This window comes from Patella vulgata, chromosome 6 (genome assembly GCF_932274485.2).
Source record: "Patella vulgata chromosome 6, xgPatVulg1.2, whole genome shotgun sequence".
Lineage (NCBI taxonomy): Eukaryota > Metazoa > Mollusca > Gastropoda > Patellidae > Patella > Patella vulgata.
Window position 1 is genome coordinate 54,564,346 of NC_065884.2, and position 21,109 is coordinate 54,585,454.

General features: G+C 36.1%; 2 long non-coding RNA genes across 6 annotated transcripts; one reads left to right on the forward strand and one right to left on the reverse strand.

Annotated features, from left to right (window-relative positions):
* Positions 1 to 1,989: 1,989 nt before the first annotated feature.
* LOC126823499 (uncharacterized) lies at positions 1,990 to 20,616 on the forward strand. 4 transcript variants are annotated; one of them, XR_007681188.2, is made up of 4 exons: positions 1,990 to 2,087; positions 11,575 to 11,633; positions 13,938 to 14,083; positions 16,374 to 20,616. It is a non-coding gene; the product is annotated as an uncharacterized LOC126823499 (long non-coding RNA). The 4 variants fall into 4 exon arrangements; XR_007681187.2 differs by lacking the exon at positions 1,990 to 2,087 and adding an exon at positions 10,147 to 10,753; XR_008788481.1 differs by lacking the exon at positions 1,990 to 2,087 and having other exon boundaries at positions 10,154 to 11,633.
* LOC130013117 (uncharacterized) lies at positions 3,974 to 7,087 on the reverse strand. Of its 2 annotated transcripts, none has more exons than XR_008788483.1 (3): positions 6,387 to 7,087; positions 5,970 to 6,027; positions 3,974 to 5,272 (listed from the first exon to the last, which is right to left on the reverse strand). It is a non-coding gene; the product is annotated as an uncharacterized LOC130013117 (long non-coding RNA). The 2 variants fall into 2 exon arrangements; XR_008788482.1 differs by having other exon boundaries at positions 5,954 to 6,027.
* Positions 20,617 to 21,109: the final 493 nt, after the last annotated feature.

The following is a 21,109-nucleotide window of genomic DNA, read 5'->3' on the forward strand; positions in this document are numbered from 1 at the left end:
TACGATAAGCGGGACCCGTCTTAATCGGGTGCTTTTATATTTTATGTTTCAACAAACAGCTTTCCAATTAGTATTATAGGTAGAAATTAATATTTGATCGAGGAATACAATAAACATGATCTGGGAAAACCAGTTAATTGCGCAAACATTTGCTTGATTAAAAATACATTATTACATTATCCAAGAGCTAAAACTGTCCATTGATGGTCTTTGTGCCTAAAATGTTATCTAAATTATTAATGGTTCATGGTTGTGTTTATTCAGATAAATCCTAAACAAGTGGTTCGAATGCAAGTAGTTCAGTAAACGATTGGTCAAAATTGTTTTTCCACTAGGATTCCTACTTAGACATTGTATTTGACATACGGGTCTTTAAGAGGGTTATGATTTTATTAACTTTACTTATATATTAACGTTTGTCTGAACACACGTTCATCCAAAATAACATACTTTACAATAAGTAATGAAGAGTAATGCCTATAGCTTGACATAAAGTGGTATTATATGATGGGCTGCTACTTAATATCAGCATTACTTAGGCTAAAAATAAACTTATTGTTAGAGCCATATTGTTTCCCGGTTGTATTCTCATATCTATAAATTTTAGATAGGTAATGAAAGTTAGCAATTAAGCTATTACGGATAATGTCGGCAATACTATATACCGGAAAACGCCGGAAAACAACCGGAAAACACCATTTTATACTGAATACCGGAAAAGACCGGAAAAACACTAAATACCGGAAAACACCCTAAATAAGTAACCCGGAGTCTGGTCCTCTGTGTGCGGTTTTGGACCAAGTGAGCGCCGATGAAGGAAGGTCAAGGTCAAATAGTCCCCCCCCCCCCCAAAAAAAAAAAAATTCCGATTTTTTTTTCTCTAAAATTTTTTTGACGAAAAAAATTTTCTGTCAGAAAAAAAAAAAATTCGAATTTTTCCGTAAAATTGGTTTTACAAAAAAACTACGGAAGCGTATTGGGGTCATGCAAAATTTTGTAGAAGGTCTCGCGATCCTGTGATACTTTCTCGAAATCCCGTGATCACCTGGTAATTTTCTCGAGATCTCAATTTAATGTTCTCGAAATCCCCTGATAATTTTCCTGAGATATTGACATCCTGTGTAAATTTTCTCGAGAATTCGAGTTAAAAAATATTGCTGAAAAATAAGGTTTTCAAAGAATGGAGAGTATAACTCCTGAATGGAAGATGGCTAACCATTGAATATCAATAAAGTTCATGACCCCAAAGCTTTCAGGGAGCGGTTGGGGAAGGGGGTATATTAAAGAACAGAAGGTCACAGGATGCTGAATATCGATAGGGTTCGTCCTCTCATCGTCACATATTTGAAAGAAATACGGACAAAGAGGGTAACTCTCGAACAGAAGTTTGCGTAGTACTGAAAATCGAAAGATCCTAGTGCTTCCCACCACATTTGAAAAACAAAATCAGTTCAAAATTGTAGCCTCTATTGCGTTAACACGTTTTTCAGATAAGGGGGATAACTCCAGAACGATAAGGTGCGCCAGAAGCGACAGTTCAAAATTGTAGCCTCTATTGCGTTAACAAGTTTTTCAGATAAGGGGGATAACTCCAGAACGATAAGGTGCGCCAGACAGCTGTCCTTGTCAGGCCCTCCGTCCTGCATCACTGACAAGGGGGAATCACGCCGGAAAATCTGGATGAACTTTCTCGGCCAATGCAGGGATCGAACACCCGACCTCCAGGCTAGCGAGCCAGCGTCTTACCCACTTAGCCACGTGATCCCCTGTCGGACAGAGGTCCTGGCAAGAAACAGCATCTAGTTGTTCATACTGTTTATATAGCACCGCTGTCTGTGCATTCTCCAAAATTGTCTGACAGATTATTCCCCGGTTTCAGCAGATGGAGCAGAAAAACAGGGCATTATAACCAATCATTCAATTTGTCACTTAATTTTAACCAATCAGAAGGCAGCATCAGGCCTGAAAACTGTCGAGCCCGAGCCTAACAAAGATGGCCGCGCCCATGCTTGAATGTTGTTGTCATATCACTGACTGCACAGATGAGCCAATTTTACCTGTTTCTGATGTATCCTGGGGAAGGATATGTGAGTGTATGACTTTGTGGGCTTCTCTAGACGGAAAGGAAAAAGAAATAGCTTGTGTATTCAATTCTACTTCCTGTGACACTAGTGGTTTTCACAGAGTTTGCTAATATGTAACAGGCATTGCCTGAGTAGAGCGAAGCTGATTATTGTCAAAATATAAAACCTTCATAATTAATTTTCTCAAGTGATACAAAAAATGTTAAATAATTTTGTTTTTCAAAAGTGATTTTTATTTAGATCTAAATTTTATACATTAATTTTGTTTTTAAAAAAAGAACAAAGAGGTGTGAGAATTATTTTCATTGACGTAAAAAATATATGACGTCATTGATTAGACGCGTCATAGAAATAGTTCTATGAGGCGCGTAATCTCGCTTGGGCGAGATTTGGTGTGTAGAATTATTTTTGTTAGTTACGTAATCTCGCTTGGGCGAGATTTGGTAAGTTGACATGCGCATTGCCTGTTTTGCCCAGTGTATGCGGTTCCTGTCTGAATTTTTTTTTAATCAACAGTCTGTGGGTGACTTTTTCAATTACGCTCCTGTGTTACCGGAAAAGAGCTTTGCTCGAAGCGCGGTGCTTTAGAGCTTTGCTCTATATCAACGTTTCACAAATAAGAAACGAATTGAACAGGGTGTTAAACGAAAAGATAAGGCGTGTTTAAGGTCTGCTGATAGCGACACCAATATCTCTGAAATTCCATCTTCCCCTAAAAAGTTAAAATGCATCCTGAGATCCTCATTAGGCAGGGATAAAGTTGTTGAGAGGAGTTCAAAACATGTATTACTAGAAGAATGCATTATATGCCAAAAGAGGAAGGTAATATTATTGACAAAAGAACATTGAAGAGAAATGTGGAGGCATTAGTCACATGTGAAACTTATGCTGAAAAACTTTTGCAGGCTGCTGAATTGAAAGGCGACAGCCGTATTTTGTTGCAGATTGGTGACCTGGACCCAGTTTGTATTGAGGTCAGATATCACTCCTCGTGTTATAAACAATACACAACTGTCTGATTCATCATAAATTTTAAACGGATTTCGTCGATTATGAACAATTAAACTACTTAACTTTGGTTATTATAAACTTACCTGTGTGTTTGTAATCAACTCCCGTTAAATAAAATCCATTGCACAACTAATTATCACAACGATGAAAACAAGTAGGCCTGCTCTCTTGAAAAATTGAAATATCAAAAACTTTTGGCAAAGAAAATCGCCAATATGGAAGCTGGTTACGTCACTCTCTGGGAGATATCATTTCGTATTTAGGGGTGACAGCATAGGAAATTCAAGTAATACATGTTTTGAACGCCTCTCAACAACTTTATCCCTGCCTAATGAGGATCTCAGGATGCATTTTAACTTTTTAGGGGAAGATGGAATTTCAGAGATATTGGTGTCGCTATCAGCAGACCTTAAACACCCCTTATCTTTTCGTTTAACACCCTGTTCATAGGGCTATGAATGCAAAATTTATTTATTAATGGATTTATTTACAAATAAGCCTATTTGATAAAGCTACATTTAAATAGCATAAAACTGTTTACAGATTGGAGATATCTTTATTAGAAGCCAAGATATGGACATTTATGTTCGGTGAATTGGGGTACTTTTTGTCTAAAATTTTATATAGACTCTTATAGAGAAAGTCTCAAGCAATTTAAAATAGACTGAAAGGTCACACGGGTCAATGGCACAAAATTCAGGAATTAACAATGGATCAGAAGCACATAATAATGCATAATACCTGGACAAAATATCCGATCTTGCTGAAAATTGGCACAACGCACGCCCAATCGATACTCTAAAGTATGACGAAAAAAAAAACATAGGTCGACCACGATGTCGGCCATTTTGAATAAATTAAGAACAAAAAATGCGTAATATTGTTGAAATCGTAACTATTTATATTCAAATTCCTGTTACATTTACAGAATAATTAACAATTAATACAACATCTAACCAAATAAGAATCATGGTGATGCAAATATGCAAATTAGGTGATGTCAGCCATATTTGAATCCAAGATGGCCACCATTATATAATCTAGTATGGAGTTTATAAGTGTCTATATATGTAAAAAAAATAAGTGGTTTATTCATTAAAAAATCTTGAATCAAACCTTACTAAAAAAAATTATTAGTCGATATTGGCCATTTTGAAATTCAAGATGGCTGCCACAATTCCAAGATGGCTGCCACCAGCGTCCACAAACTATTTTATCGCAAACCAAAAAAACAAAAAACTGAACAAATGTCATCATCCAACATATCAAACTGAAGCAAATCTAAACAGCAATTCAAAAATAACACTTTTTCACTTCTTAAACCATTACAGTAATAACAGACAAGACAAATATAACTTAGAATTTTAAAAAAAATCAAAAAGTATCATGTTTAAATGTATTTTCTGTGATAGAAAAGTCATGCAATGATGTATTAGCATTTAGGAATCAAAGGGAGGTAATAGGGCAGAGTTCACTCCCCTTAGACCACAAATATCATTAATCTGAGAAAAAATCTGTAAGATTCTGAATATTTTATACAAAACTGATCATCTTTGGTGGATGCTTAGTGAACATGCTAAGTAACATTATAATCATTTAAATTCCATTTTTTGTCTGTCAAATTAAAATATTTACAATATCCGTCATTCTATTTACTGCATTTTAGTAATGATAGTGACCCTTGTGACATTAAGGATAAAATCAACAGATTTTACAAATCCACTAGCAAACTAATTTTACATATAATTATAAAGTGCAATATTTATATAAAATTGTGCTGTATAAATAGTACTGAATCAAAGCATCACACTAATGATTATTTTACTGATTTGTTCACTTAAGTAATTGCAATATATCCTTTTAGTTTTACTGTTTATTTTGGTGGGGTTTTTACGGCCACAAAATGTTGTTTTACGTTGTAGGTTTTTGTAGCCCTATTCTCAACCCTCCTTCTTTCACAGCTCGTGCTTGCATGGGACCGGCCTCGGCAGATTTAAACAGGACAACAGTTGCAAAGACAACACACACAAGAAACCTATTACAATAAAACACGATATAAGGAACAATTATGAAGATAAACACACACGACGATTGCTATGATAGTATTTTTTCATTCCTTTGTCATTAAAATGGATTTTGTCCATCAAAAGGATCATCAGACAGGATGCAGAATATTTCTGAAAAAAAAAAAAAAAAAGACATGAAACAATCATACAAAAGACGGTTAATTGCTTTTCTCTGAGATTCACAAACACTTAAGAGGTAAGACTGGGAGATTTTGAGAAATTTTCCCGCTCAACAATACTCCCCACATAGGCCTACATGTATGCAGATACATAATAGGCCTACTAAAATATTACTAAGTGTAAGTCTGCTGCTAACGTCTTTACGCGTACTATAAATAGGTAGCCTACTACGTAGGTAGATGATTTAGTTTTCTGTCGTAGGCCTACTGATTTTATATTTTATGAAAATTTTAATGTAAAATCTAATTAAAATTAAAATTTTCATTCAATCAATGATGCTATTTTAAGTAGGCCAACCTGTAAGTAAATTTACCAGCATCAACAATTAAACGAGAAAACTGACAGTGACAAGATCAAGACTTCTATAGTCTATAGCTAAAAAAAAAAAAAAAAAAATATTTTAACATGTCTTTTAATTGTAGGCCTATTGATCAAAATCAAAAGACAGTAGATCATTTAGTCTTCTGTCGTACTGATTTTTTATTTTATATTTTGATTCAAATTTGAATGAAAATTTTAATGTCGTCTAGATCTAATTAAAATTAATTTAAATTAGACTTTAAAACATTAAAATTTTCATTCAATCAATGCTGCTATTTTAAGAAGACCTACCTATAAGTAAACTTACCAGCATCAACAAGAATTAAACAAGAAAACTGACAGTGACAAGATCAAGACTTCTATAGCTAAAAAAAAAAAAAAAAAAAATTGAAACATTGCATTCATCAAAATCAAACTAGCTACTAAGATAGGCATACATTACAAAACAATGACAACTGCTGATTGAAGCAGAAGACTGTACCATCCAGACGTTTTTATTTCTGTTTTACTGTAGACAGACATACACGTCATAAACTGGTTGAATAGGACTACATCAACTTCTAACGGCTCCTGCATTTCGAATGAGACATGCTGGTTTACCGTTTGTCACCAACAGCCATTGCAAAAATGCAATAGGAACCGTTTTATAAAGTGGAGAAATGAATTTCCAACATCGTTTTGCGATTAAGTTAGATTAAGACGAATTCTACATTTGAAAACTTACATAATGCTCCACAATCTTCTTCTGTGGATACGTCCTTGAAAATCTCGCGAAGATACGTAGCGCGGCCACGCCCCCTGGATTTTGTCTCGAGAATTGAGGACTACCCCTCACTCACATATTAGCTTCGTAGCTATTTATTTATTAATATTTTAGAATAATTTTTTTTGCAGTTTGTAGAAAACATATTCGTCTTCACAAATCCGCGTGCGCGTGTAAAAATTTTCTTTTCTAAATATTATTAAAAAGCAATTTTTTCCTTCAATTTGGCATATCTTGGCTTCTAATTCGGTTAGAAATCGGGCGCAAACGGTATAAATAATTTTAGGATTTCCTCTTTTTGATTGGACAGGAAATTTGGTTCTGCGATGCATCCCCATTAGCTACGAAACGACTAAAAATAGCATACAAAAATCGAAAATCGTAAAAATCTGTGTGCCACAAAATTTTACGGCGAGAAAATCCCTCGATAAGCCGTATACGCTTTTCAACGGACGATTTCTCGGCAGGTAATTAGCGTACCAAAATATAAATAACACCATTGAAAGGCTAATTCAATTCTGATTCATACCATATAAATCATTATAATTTTAAGTAGAGACATCTGCTTACAAATTAGTGTTTTGTAATACGTGTCCGGATTTTTGACGCCATCGAGGAAAATTAGCCACGATGACGTCACAGCATTCATAGCCCTACTGTTCAATTCGTTTCTTATTTGTGAAACGTTGATAGAAAACTCTGTGAAAACCACTAGTGTCACAGGAAGTAGAATTAAATACACAAGCTATTTCTTTTTCCTTTCCGTCTAGAGAAGCCCACAAAGTCATACACTCACATATCCTTCCCCAGGATACATCAGAAACAGGTAAAATTGGCTCATCTGTGCAGTCAGTGATATGACAACAACATTCAAGCATGGGCGCGGCCATCTTTGTTAGGCTCGGGCTCGACAGTTTTCAGGCCTGATGCTGCCTTCTGATTGGTTAAAATTAAGTCACTTTAAAATAGCATTTTCTAAGTAGCAAACATACTTTTTTGGGAAAACAATGTTGATTTAATCATAAATAACATTATTTGATTTAATTATGATGAGATTTCCTCCTCACCAAAAACTTGCAGCTAAAAATCATATTTATCTGGTTCGGCCCACGGCCTATAGCCCAGTTTAGGAGCAGAACAGTAGGACGTTAAACCCCATTTCATTTCATTTCTTTTATGTGCACTCCATTACTTTGTCTCTTGCCAGGCCTTCCGTCCTGCACCGCTAACAATGGGGAACCACACCAGAAAATCATAATAAACTTGGGATTTCTAAGTTAGCGAGCCAATGTCTTACTCACAGAGCCACTATAGGCCTAGTTAGTAAAACAAACTTCTTATCCACCGAGCCACTGTGGCTCCCCTATATTAGCAAGTGACAAATTGAATGATTGGTTATAATGCCCTGTTTTTCTGCTCCATCTGCTGAAACCGGGGAATAATCTGTCAGACAATTTTGGAGAATGCACAGACAGCGGTGCTATATAAACAGTATGAACAACTAGATGCTGTTTCTTGCCAGGACCTATAGCCGACAGGGGATCACGTGGCTAAGTGGGTAAGACGCTGGCTCGCTAGCCTGGAGGTCGGGTGTTCGATCCCTGCATTGGCCGAGAAAGTTCATCCAGATTTTCCGGCGTGATTCCCCCTTGTCAGTGATGCAGGACGGAGGGCCTGACAAGGACAGCTGTCTAGTCCTTCGGATGAGACGAAAAATCGAGGTCCCGTGTATACATTGGAATGCATGTAAAAGATCCCTTGGCAGTTGGAATTCGATATAAGAGTAGGCGATAGTGCCGCTGCCCGGGCAAAATTTCCCTCATAGCACACTGTATGGCGTATGCCTGTCTTCATTAGCCCAGTATAGGAGTAGGACGTTAAACCCCATTTCATTTCATTTCATTTCCTCTGTCCGACACCACTGTCAATGGTAAATTATTCCGGAAATACTGATTAATTTTGTTGATATGCCGGGATCCAACCTGGGATAATTGAAGAATTTATTCTTAACAAAAAAGAATTACTCATGCTCTTATTATCAAAAAACCTTCAAAAAAGACACCCATTACATACGCCATACAGTGTGCAATGAGGCACTAAGGCCTTATCTTATTTCAAAATCCAACTTTTACATACACGCCATGTGCATGTGTGATGTCGTTTTGTTTGTTGTTGTGCCATCCGCTCGACTATACAACTGTTTCCTCCTGGTCCCCATGGTTTTCTCCCACTGCAAAAGACTCCTACAGCCAAATAATTGAAATAAAATTGATCCATGTGTTAGTCCTGCTATAGCGTAGTTTGTGTAGAGTGGACATTAAACTTCATTTCTCTCTCTTCTTGCCAGGCCCTATGTCCTGCACCACTTGAAAGGGGGAACCAAGGCGTAAAATCTAGAAAAGCTTTCCTGTGCAATGACAGGATCGAACATGGGACGACTCGGCTAGTGTGCCAACGTCTCACTCACTGAGGGGGGGTGGATGGCCGAATGGTTAGCACGTGCGCGCTGTATCATAAAGTCTGTCATTGAGTCAACTGGCGTGGTTTCGATTCCCCGGTTGTATGTGACAAGGAGTAGGTTCGCCTGTCCAACCTCGTGGGTTTTCTCCAGGTCCTCCGATTTCCTCCCACTGCTAAAGACTCCTACGCGCAAGCGAATTATTGAAATAAAATTGAACCATATGTTAGTACCGAAATGACCTAGTTTGTGTCGAGTGGACGAGTGGACGTTAAAACCCATTCTCTCTCTCTCACTGAGCCACAGTGTCTCCCAATATCAAGCAAGAATTTTTTTTGATCTGACAAGCTGGATTTTATTCAATATACTTGTAAGAACCAGAATTGTTTCAGTTAGAGACAATTTTTTTAGATGTCGTTTAAAATTATATTACATTTATTAAAGTGAAAAGAAATTGTACGACATGTACTTTTAAAGTGGTTTGATATATACAGTTTCAAAACAAATTTAGTTTTGTAAAGTAAAAAGTTACTGTAGACCCTATTGAAAATTTCTCTTTCAGTATTTGACCAAATTTGTTATGGATGCTGACAAAATTGGGTTTTGATACCATAATTAACCTTCCAATACACCTATGTAAACTTTTGATAATACCGGGGGTGGGTTTTGGATGACTGAATGGTTAGCGTGAGCGCGTTGTATCGTAAGGTCTGTTATTGAGTCAACTGGCATGGTTTTGATTCCCCAGTTACGTGACAAGGAGTAGTCGCCTGTCCAACCTTGTGGGTTTTCTCCGGGTCCTCCGGTTTCCTCCCACTGCTAAAGACCCCTACGTGCATGTGCAAATTATTGAAATAAAATTGAACCATATGTTAGTCTCAAAAAGACATTAAGTAGGTCTATAGTCTATATTAAAATTGCGAGAATCTGTCATTTAAAAAAAAAAAACAGTCCTAGGCCTACGTAGGCCCTAGTAGGCCCTACACGGACACCTATCATATTTTCAATGACATCAAAATTTCAGAAACTATAATTCATGAAAAGTTAAAATATTGAACAACAATGTTTTGATACAATAATTAACATTTGCTTTGGAAGAAATGTAAAAAGATTACAAAAAATGTTGACATTTAGACATTGCTAAAATTTGCTTATTATTATTATTATTTCTGTTTATTAATATTATACTATTATTATTATTACAGCATATTTATAGTGCTCAGGGGAACTTACAGAGTGACAATACAAAAAAACAATGTTATTGTTAACCAGTTGTATTATAAAATAGGCTACTATTAATACAACAGGGAAAAATCCTGTTTAAATATGTGTTTTTAAGTTGTTTTTAAAATAAATATATAGAGATGTAGGCCTACAACATCTTAAACTAAATTTTTAATTGTAGGTCTAGCTGTAATTAAATTAGCCTATCTAGTATTATCAAAATGGCGATCAAGTATTTAAAAATATTGTTGACCTATTTATTTTTGTTGGCGTTACTACTGTGACCCAGATGTGAGATAATTAATACATTAGGCCTTAGGCCTACAAATCTCAAGCGAAATATAGCCTAGTTCATGAAAGTTGTTAAGATATTGGAAAACAATGTTTTGATACATAATTCAACATTTTTTTAGGAAATAGATTTATAACCAAACACAAACATAAGAATTTATGTTAATGATACCGGTAGTAAAAAATGATTTTAAAATTTCTTTTTTTTTTACTTGTATTTTCTAAAGATCGCTAGGATTGGTCAACAATGACGTAAGTGAAATTTAATCCAATCGTAGCCTTCGTCTCATGTTATCCGCCATCTTTTTATTTTCGCTAACTTGATCGATTGGCCCTGATAAAAAAACAATTTAAGGTAAGTTATTGTAGGGGGGTTGGGATGGCCTAGTGGTCTAGAGTGTCACGCTTCGACCTCTAGTTGGCCGGTCACCTCTGGCTTGCGGCTGTGGTTTCGATCCCAGGTGTGAGCGTATGTGGCTTGGAGATAGGGGCGCCTTCTCAACCTCGTGGGTTTACTCCGGGTACTCCGGTTTCCTCCCACAGCAAAGGTGCGTGCGCTAAGATCATTAAAATGAACTTGTCTGCGATATCACCTTCGGTGGAAGCGGACGTTAAACGCTAAGAACAACAACAAGTTTTAATTGTTGTAAAGACCAGGTTTTTGTTATTGCTAGCCAATTTAATGATCAGTTACAATTTGTCACTAACAAAATGTCTAAGTTGCTGAAAATCGCGTAAAAACAAGTTTAGTGTGATTATGACTCACGAGTCACACACAATTTGGATTTAGTGTCATGCATGGCATGGCGTCGACGAAATGCCTATTTCATTGATTGATGAAGTACACCGAATTATTTATAATTTGAAGATTTGTCCCAGAAAATTCTTCAGTTTAATTTGAACTAGATCTATGCAGAGAATTGATTTATTCATTTCATTTTCATGGCATATCATTGCCATTGTCGAATTGAGGCGCCATGGGTGTGTCAACGACTAATAAACCAGTGTACATGTATTTCGATATTTGTGGACGACATAACTAGACTTTTTGTGTGGACGAGTTAACTGGCATTCATTTTGAATGATTAAAGTTGTTTTCGGTAAATTTAAACTGCGGTACACTGTACCGGTACTTGAAAAAAAGGTGAATTTATTTCGTCTTTATTTTTTTTTCAGAGGTTGTAAATTAATAATCCACCAGTGCCGGTATGTGAAAAATATGTCTAGACAAGATGGTAAATTGAAGTAAACTTATTCTGTCACCCCTACATGGGCCGATGATCTGAAATCCGTTAGTTCAATGGTTCTTGAGGTTGATACATGGTTGGGCGGCCTGAGAATTTGAAAGTCAGTTATAGAGATTACCCCTCAGTACTGCTGTCCAATAATCATACGTTCCCTAATTCCTTGTAGTTTAAAGGCAGCTAATGGCCCGTAAATTTAAATCTTTCAACCTTTTATTCCGATGGTCGCAATATTGAATAATTTCTCGAGTAGAAATCACATGGAATCCACCCTCACCACTGTTACAGTTCAGGTTTCGATCCCAGTGTTGCCAAGTAAGTTCCTCAGAAATTCCTGGCATGATTTCTCCATGTCAGATTCAGATAGGAAGAAAACCAGGGTCTCTTGGACATGGAGGACACGTAAAAGAACCCTTGGCAGTTGGAATTTGTTATAAAAGGCTGCAACTCTGCGGTCCAAACAAAACTTCCCTCAAAGCAACAGAAACCCTCATATGGTCATAGGCCACTGCATAGCGTATGTTCATCTTCATTCAACCTCATTTCCCTTTTTTTTCATAAAAATTCTAATTTTAAAGTAAAGAATTCAAAGACGTGTATGACACTCATTACCTTACACATGTGTAGGTAATATTTAAATTGATTTTTAAGAAAACTTTCTTCACAGGTCAAATTTAGCCTAGAAGACTGTAAATGATTAGGCTTAGTAAGACGCAGGCACCCTAACCAAGAGGTCTTTGGTTTGCCAAGAAAGTTCTCGAGCGGTTTTCCCTTGTCAGCGTGGTGGGACTGGGAGGGCCTGGCAAGGACAGTATCCAGTTGTTCAGAATTAGATGGTACAAAAAACACAAGGTCCAGTGTAAACATTGGTGTAAAAGAACCCTTGACAGAATTCAATATAGTAGGCTTTAGCGGAGTGGTTCTGGCCCAAATTTTCCTTATAGGTCACTGTATGGCATATATCTGTATTCATTAGTCTGGTGGGTGCATAAAAGTAGACATTAAATTATTATGCTTGGGATTGTTGCTGGAAAATAAAACATGACACATTCCTAACTCAACATTAACTTCTTAGGGCAAGTAGTTCAATGATTTCACTTGCCTGAAAATGAAACTGATTGCCCAAATGTACAAATTGCATCAATTTTGCTTTGTGGGATAATTAAGTCATATAGGTCGGATTGTTTATGTAGTCTGATAAAAAATCTCCAGTTAACTTTTAATGTCGCTCCCCGATCCTTTTTATACGCCTACATTTTCATGTGGACGTATATTGTCATCGCCCCTGTCCGTCCGTCCACAATTGCTTGTGAACACTTTACAGGTCAGAATTCTTATCCGATTTCAACGAAACTTGAAATATAGGTTTATCTCCCCAAGATCTCGGTTCCTTTCGATATTAATATTAGCATGTATCGGACTGTAACTTCATGGATTATGGCCCATGATTGTACGAAAAATCGCGTTTTTAGGTTGTGAACACTGTTGAGGTCACAATTTTTATCCAATTTGGTTTAAACTTTAAATGTATGTTTATAACCCACAGATCTCAGTTCCTTTCGATATTCGCGCATATCGGACCATAACTTCCTGAATTATGGCCCCTGATTGTACGAAAAATCAAGTCACAATTTTTATCCGATTTAAAAAAACGTGTGAATATATCACTGTCACACCCTAAGGATGGTTGAGTTCGAATTTCGTAAAAATCGGACTGAAACCGACATAAAATGGCCAGCCCTCATTCGCAAATAGTGTCAAAATATTGCGTATCAGGGTTGTGGACCCTCTGGAGGTCACAATTTTCATCTGATTTTGATAAAATTTGAAATGCATTTTTATAACCCACAGATTTCAGTTCCTTTCGATATTCGCGCATATCGAACCATAACGTCCTGAATTATGGCCCTTGATTGTACGAAAAATCACGTTGATAGCTTGTGGTCCCTCTAGAGGTCACAATTATTATCCGATTTAAAAAAACGTTTGAATATATCACCATTATACTCTAAGGATGGTTCCTTTCAATATTCATGCATATCGGATCGTAACTTCCTGAATTATGGCCCTTGATTGTACGAAAAATCACTTCCTTTTTTGAGCTTGTTCTCTGTCCATCTCTTGCAAAATGTGGGCGTATCATGTATGGCAACCCCTTGTTAAAGTAAGTATGGGGATTGTTCGTAAATTACTGCAATTAAATTGTATCTTTTTCTCACTATACATGTAACTCATACCCGCATCTTTGAGAAGAATCATCCCATCTGATCTAAAAAGATAATTTTATGTTTTCAGATGGCGAGCTTGTGACCCGGATGGATGAATGATGGAAAGACAAATAATAAGTGCTGTTGTATACAGTATTTGGTATAAATCAGTCATTGAAGATTTTAATGCCGCCCTGTACCAGCACTAACAATGTTGACTACAGTCAATGGAAGGTAATCCTTTGTATGCATCCACATTTTAATACAGTCGTATATTTCCGTCATCCACTCCTGTGGTCTGTTATCCATATTTGTCTTAGCAAAATATAGGCCTTAGTTAATCCCCTTTCCTTCATGGATTATAGCACCTGATTGTATTGAAAAAATCACATTTTGAGCTTGTGAAACCTTCAGGAATCACAATTATTATCTGATTTTAAAAAAAAACGTTCAACTATATCACCGTTACATCTTAATAACAGTTGAGCTCAAATTTCGTGAAATTTGGTTTAAACTTTAAATGTATGTTTATAACCCACAGATCTCAGTTCCTTTCGATATTCGCGCATATCGGACCATAACTTCCTGAATTATGGCCCCTGATTGTACGAAAAATCAAGTTTTTAGCTTGTGGATCCCATAGAGGTCACAATTTTTATCCGATTTAAAAAAACGTGTTAATATATCACTTTTACACCCTAAGGATGGTTGAGTTCGAATTTCGTAAAAATCGGACCAAAACTGACAGACAAAATGGCCGCCCCTCGTTCGCAAATAGTGTCAAAATATTGCGTATCAGGGTTGTGGACCCTCTGGAGGTTACATTTTCATTTGATTTTGATGAAACTTGAAATGCATGTTTATAACCCACAAATCTCGGTTCCTTTCGATATTTGCGCATATCGAACCATAACTTCCCGAATTATGGTCCCTGATTGTACGAACAATCACGTTTTTAGCTTGTGAACCCCATAGAGGTCACAATTTTTATCCGATTTAAAAAAACGTGTGAATATATCACTGTCACACCCTAAGGATGGTTGAGTTCGAATTTCGTAAAAATCGGACTGAAACCGACATAAAATGGCCAGCCCTCATTCGCAAATAGTGTCAAAATATTGCGTATCAGGGTTGTGGACCCTCTGCAGGTCACAATTTTCATCTGATTTTGATAAAATTTGAAATGCATGTTTATAACCCACAGATTTCAGTTCCTGTCGATATTCGCGCATATCGAACCATAACGTCCTGAATTATGGCCCTTGATTGTACGAAAAATCACGTTGATAGCTTGTGGTCCCTCTAGAGGTCACAATTATTATCCGATTTAAAAAAACGTTTGAATATATCACCGTTATACTCTAAGGATGGTTCCTTTCAATATTCATGCATATCGGATCGTAACTTCCTGAATTATGGCCCTTGATTGTACGAAAAATCACTTCCTTTTTTGAGCTTGTTCTCTGTCCATCTCTTGCAAAATGTGGGCGTATCATGTATGGCAACCCCTTGTTAAAGTAAGTATGGGGATTGTTCGTAAATTACTGCCATTAAATTGTATCTTTTTCTCACTATACATGTAACTCATACCCGCATCTTTGAGAAGAATCATCCCATCTGATCTAAAAAGATAATCCCCTTTCCTTCATGGATTATAGCACCTGATTGTATTGAAAAAATCACATTTTGAGCTTGTGAAACCTTCAGGAATCACAATTATTATCTGATTTAAAAAAAAACAGTTCAACTATATCACCGTTACATCTTAATAACAGTTGAGCTCAAATTTCGTGAAAAATAGACTGAAATTGCCTAACAAAATAGCCAAGGTTTTGGACCCATCTAGAGGTCGCAATTTAGAACTTAAAATGTATGTATATAACCCAAAGATCCCAGATCCTTTCAATATTCGATCATATTGGGTCGTAACTCCCTGGATCTCATTTCCTTTCAATATTCATGCATATTAGACCATAACTTATAGATTATGGCCCCTGATCGTATGAAAAATTGCATTTTTAGCTTGTGGACCCTTTAGAGTTACAATTTTTATGATAAAACTTGAAATGTATGTTTATATCCCAAAGATCTCGGTTCATTAGAATATTCGGGCATATGGACCAAAACTTATGGATTATGGCGACTGATTGTACAAATCACATTCTAGAGATCACAATTGTTATCCAATTTTGATGAAACTTAAATCGCTTTTTTGGCTTGTTCTCTGTCCACCGCTTACAAAATGTGGGTGTATCTTGCATGGCATCTGCTTGTTTTCACTGTGTCTCTTAGTGTTTCCATGGGAATCTGGGGGGTTGGATGGCCGACTGGTTAGCTCATGTCTGTCATTGAGTTAACTGGCATGGTTTCGATTCCTTAGTTGTATGTGATGAGGAGTAGGGTCAACTGTCCAATCTCTACTTTCCATATCCAAACTTACCATATCTTCTTCGAAATAATCTCCCTATAATTACTTTTTTCGGAATGCATCTTTAACTGAACATTTTTTTTGTTTTGATTTCAGGTTAATTAAACCAGAATAACAGCACCTATGAATGTGGTCGAATAAGGTGTGGAGGTGATTAATAGCAACATTGAATGTGGGTTGAATATGGTGTGTTCAAGATGCAAGAAAACACATGAAATGTGTAAACTGTAATGGATTATAGCCTGGCGCTATCCAAATTACAAAACACCTGCCCCTGTCCGTCCAGATGTACCTCCGGTGAAATTTGTTTGTGGACAACTCTACTCGTCACAATTATCCGATTTTAATGAAATTTAAATGTATATTTATATTCAAATCATCTGGGATCGGATTCATTTTGGACTCTAACCTCATGAATTATGGACCCTTATATTGTGATAAAATTGGGTTTTTAGCATGTGGGCCATCCAGAGGATTTTGGCATATATTGAACCGTATCTTCCTAGAATATTACACCTGATTGTACGATCCATTGTTTTTAACTTCTGGATCCTCTAGAATTCTCAGTTTTTTACGCCAACATTTCCCATGCCCGAATTAACCCCTCTTTGCTGAAGATTTGGCTTTCGAGTTCAGAGTTATGCCCCACAGCCAAAAACATTGAATTTGATAGGAGTTACAGTTTTTAACCGATCTTTTCAGATTCAGAAGCCTAATTTGCATATTTGGCATGGCTTCTTCCTCACTTCAACATCATTTCTGCCTTCTTTATTTCATTGAAAATTTGAAGTGTTGTTACGGAAGTGTGGTAGAAATGAACACTTCAGATATCAAATTTTTCACTTCGAGCACGTCTCGGTTTAGTGTCACCTACACTTCATATGGGTGGCGTCATCACTTCATTTGCGTGAGGGTGGGCTTGTACCCAATCGAAATTAGTGCTAAAATATGCGGGGTATTACGTGAAGGGCTTGATAAGATGTACGTAGTTAAGGCGAGATCAAACCTTCTATTGAAGATGCATTTAACCATGCTTGAATCATTAGAACACGAGACGCGACAGCGTCGAGTTATTTTAATGGAAAATTCAACATGGTCAAATGGACAATAAAACCCCTCTAAATACGAAACAGGAACGTGTTTATCAATATTGTAGCTCAAATATTTAGGGAGTTTCCCCGGAACTATTTAAGAAACATTTTTACATTAAGTTTAAAAAGTCGTTATTTGGCCACGTGCTTGGGTACATTTTTCAAACTATTCGCAATAGAATTGGGCCGTCCTCGCTTTCCCACAAATTTAAAATGAATTATGAAAGAAAATGTTATTCGTACATAGCCATTTTTTTGGAGATTTTTTAAAAGGACAAGAAATTCGTCTTAATACGATGTTTTGAACCGAAGTGTCAATCTTGATTGAAATAGTTCTGACCTGTTAACCGAGACTAAAGAGGAGTAACTCTTGGCAACAAAAATTAACTTCCCTTGCTTCTGGAGTTCCATAATAACATTGGTTATTTTTCGGACTCTATTATTTTGTTCAGACAATTGCCTTTCATGATTACATCCTCAAAAATACCATGTAAAACTGTGTGCTGTCTAGGATTCTAGCGGTGTCTATGTATACCGTTCTGACGTGTTGTCAACAAATGCCTATTTTGGCATAGAATTCCTGTTTATTAGATAGATTTCAGCTACTATTTTCGACACCCTCATTATATTTTCAAGCGATTTCTTCTTATTAATGACTTACTATTAAGCAGAACATGCTAGTCAGAATTTGATCAAAGCGCGATTTAAAAGTTCCACCTGAATAAGTCCCTAACATTGATGAATGAGCCTGCCAAAAAAGAAAACAAAATTGCCCATACTGTCATTGCCTGGGATACCCGAAAACGGTGTTTATTTAATTCAGGACTGATTTTCTATTGTTTTATATGTTTCAGGAATAATATATGTTTCCATAAAATATGACGTTTGAAAATGGTGTGATAGTCATGTGTGCAGAATTTCTTGAAGTTATGTGTCAATAAAGATTTGAGTTGAGGAAGATCATTGAGCACAAAAATGAAAAAAAACAAAACAGAACACCGTTTTATTTATACGCAGTAATTCGCCTTGATAATTTAGAGGGGGGGGGGGTATTTTTCATTCAAACAACCAGTATCGAGGACATTTCTGATTTGTGCTACAATGAATGCTGAACTAGAATGAACTCTGTTCTATATACTGAGATTGATTTAAATGATGCAGTACTAAAGCAGAATGAACTGCATCACATTTGGTTTTGATTTCCTCTCTGTTTGTTGGTTAAGTATTCAGAAAACCGATTTCATTCTTTCCCAAACTTACTATCCATGATTAAATACTAATCTACAAACAAAAACATAGCATTGTAAATTTACTGACGAGCAATCAATAAATCGTGCAATTAGCCAAAGGACAAATTTTATACCACAGTAGACAATGCAATTTGTATCCCATTCAGTACACAAAATACTGAGTGTTTGTTAGTAATACATTTATTGATTGTATTCATTATTTTATGCCATTATTGTAAATAATAAATACGACCATTTAATCAAACTTACAATGCGTCAATTATGATCACCACTTTGTTAAGTGATATTATGTATAAATGGTTGTTTTATTTTTATAATAAAAAATCTATGTTGATCAAATATAGTTCATATAGTATGTGAATCATGCGGAAGGTTTGCTGAATAGGTTTATTTTCCCGTATTATGTATAACCTGGATGGTTCTTAAAGGTTTGGTTTTGTAAATTACACAATGTCTTGAAGAAGTTCAATGGCATTTACAAGATAAATATGTGGAAGGATGGAAAATATCTTGCATTTGCTATCGACATATAAAAAGAACTATCGCTGTTGTCTAAACCATGCTTTTATAAATTAAACAGTTTGTCTAAAATAAGTAGCTTTTAAAACTGATTCCTGCAATTTATTTAGATCCTTTATAATTTTAAAAATTAATCAAATAAAAGCAAATTAAAATGGGTACGATACTTCGATGAATTATATGAGTTTGCAATATCTGTACCTAACTCATATAGTTTCGTGTAATTTATTGCAACCCCCATTGGATTCTGAATCAGTACATCAAAAAGAAGTATTAAGCAAATGTCAAAGGATCCTCGGTTATGAATCTTCATACTCGGTACTGTAGAAGAGCGTGCCAGGAACGGTTTATTAAACTGATTTAAATAAATGCCAACTCTAACTGTACACCTTGCTATTGTGATGAACAATGCTACCAATCCAGAACCAATATGTCAATCGTTCGTTAAGTCAAGTTGTATTCTAACCAAAAACAGCTTTAAATGGGCACGCTTTCCCAAACTGGTAGTTTGAATAATTGTTTGAATTCACCCTTGCAGTGGACAAACATCAATCCAGTAACAGATCTACGCACTAATATAACCTACCAAAATAAATATTGCGCCATTTGTAATTATGTGGACGTTATGGAGAATTGGAAAGCATGGATAAGATGTCGAAGCAAGGAAGAATTTCGCAATTACAGCAACCCCAAAGAAACATATTCTAATGTTTTAAGAAATTCTAACTGTTTTGTAGCCTTCGAACCATCTGCAACATGCACTAAAGATAGGTCCTGCATTCCAGAGTAGAAAATGAAGGACAATATTGGATTCAGTCATTATCACATGTGATAGAACTGGATAAACGCGTTCCAAACATAATTCTAACACAGAGATCATTGCTACCATAGATGCGTTATGAAGCTTTCAAGAAAGGGAAAACACGAGTGAGTTGTCCTTCTTTAAACTAACTGAAGTGACGAGTGATAACAGAAATAATTATCGTAATAGTAAGTGTAGGGCCAGGCCGCACCACGAACGAACAGTTACACGACAAACCTACGTACAGGCAGAATATACACAGACAACAAACAATAAATAAGGGAAGGAACTGGAGAAAAATGTGGTCCTGGGCCCTGTTTCTCGAAATCTTAACTAAAGATAAAATCCAAATTTTAGAAGATACTTCAATTTTGATTGGTTAAGCACTAAAATCAATCTAATATTATCCAATCAAATTACTAAAATTTGGATTTTATCTTAGTTAAAATTTCGTGAAACAGGCCCCAGGTTCTTAAACGTTGTATCAGACTGATGTGATTCATTATTGGCGTTGTGCTAAAAGAAATCTCAATGAAGGAAAGCCCTTTTATAAATAACAAATTTCGTGAAATGTAGAAAATAAATATAAGTATTTGTTAGAAGTTCTGTGCACACTCGTCAATTAAGGTTAATAATTGTTTTGTCTGTTATACAAAATAACTTTTGACCCCCGGTTGCTGCAGAGGCTTTATTAAATTTCATTTCTTTCATGCTTAGTAACTGATTAATAAAGAATTTATTTTTTCATGTCATGTTTTCAGTTTTAGTTGATATGACGGCCATGTCACAAACAAACTTCCAATAAGCATCGAAATAATAAAGGCAATCAACGCTGAACGGTTGAAATATGCCAAGCACCTTCACGCTATGTCCAACAGAGGATTTTGTGGGGTATGTCATTGAAGTTGAAGTTGAAACCAAATGTGCATCGATTTATGTAATGATGTACGCTTATTTCATTTTAATCATTCTGTATTAGCAAAGAATTTATGAAATATAAAACCCAGGCAACTTTGTGAAGTCGTAACAACATACGCAGGGTACATTGGCCCTGTATTTAGAATTATTGTGGTTACAGTTACAGATATGGTTATTGGTATGATAATATTCACATTTTGAATATCACTTTAGGTTGGATTCCACCCCCTCCCCCTCCCCCTCATGGTCAGG